This window comes from Nematolebias whitei, chromosome 16, assembly GCF_014905685.2.
Source record: "Nematolebias whitei isolate Nwh7 chromosome 16, NemWhi1, whole genome shotgun sequence".
Lineage (NCBI taxonomy): Eukaryota > Metazoa > Chordata > Actinopteri > Cyprinodontiformes > Rivulidae > Nematolebias > Nematolebias whitei.
The window spans coordinates 5,275,599-5,276,901 of record NC_056513.1 but is presented as its reverse complement, the minus strand read 5'-3'; positions in this window follow the sequence as shown (position 1 = coordinate 5,276,901).

Sequence of the window (1,303 nt, the reverse complement as noted above, 5' to 3'; positions counted from 1 at the left end):
CTCAGATGAAAAAAGAAACAAGGAGGAGTGGAGGTGTAAAAAAGAAAAAAATCAAATCTTGCACCGTGTCCTAGACAGGACATAGTGTGAAAGTTGCACCAAAAAAAAAAAAAAAAAAAACCTCAGCACATGAAACAACATACTGATGACATCATAATACATTTATGCATGAGGCCGACGAGAGCAGTGAGTTGTCCGTGGACGTTGCCAGAAAGTTCCATAGTCCTGATAAGAGATGGAACAGTGTCTATCAGCAGGCTCAATTCTGACACAGATACACAGATGTCCTTGAGAGGGGTGCGATAGAGGAGGGAGGGATAGCAGAGCTTCTTGTTCACATAAACAACCGGAGAAGTTTGAGATAGTTGGCCGAGTGAAGAAACCAAATTCAGATAATTATTTTGGGTCAGGCAGCCTCTGCTGAATTTCCATGTCTGCCTTCATAGTTCTGCTGACAGGTCTCACTGGCGATTCTAAACAGCCAAATTTTGTGGTCACACTGCTGGGCCGAGCTTGTAGCCTTCGCCAAGATCGATTCCTTCTGGTCGGTGAGTTCCAGTAGTCACATGATCAAACATACCACAAAGTTTTTTTATATTAGAACTGGAGGCCAAATTAATGAGTGAGAGTCATGAAGAGACTTGATGAGTTCTTCAATAGGATGATGTCTTCAGGGATGTCTTGATGATGAAAATTATTTTGAACCAGAAAGACTATCATGAGAAGTTACAATACTCCTTAGTGAATTAACCACTTATGAGCCGCTGAGAGATTCAGGAAATGGTTACAAGAAGAAGTTGATAGTGCCTGAAAAAATTGGAGCAGGACAAGGCAAGTGTTTCCCTTAACATTATACAAGCAGGGTGCCCCGCCCCGTCAACAGAACAGAGCACCATGCCTACTGAACCAAAACACCTCCACCCCACCACTGGTTCAGGCAAGTTGATGACAACTGGGTTAAAATTAAACCTCGGGAAGTCCAATATTTCAATGATCACATCAACTCTGGATAACGTGGTGTAACGGTACATGTGGGTGTATTGAACGGTTTTGGTACGGCATGTTTGGTTCGGTCCACATGCGTACCGTTTCAGTTATTTTTTTCACTCATTAAATTCCATTAACAAGAGATTATGCGCCGAGGAACTAAAGTTCCTAAGCGTGTTTCATCACGGTGAAATTAATTGTTGCATAGCCTTGCAGCACGCGTAGAATTAGCAGCCTAGAAGGCCACGAACAGAGGTTTAAGACCCTTTCATCTCGTTGCAGTCTCCTGTTTGGGAACGTTATGGACTTCTTGTTA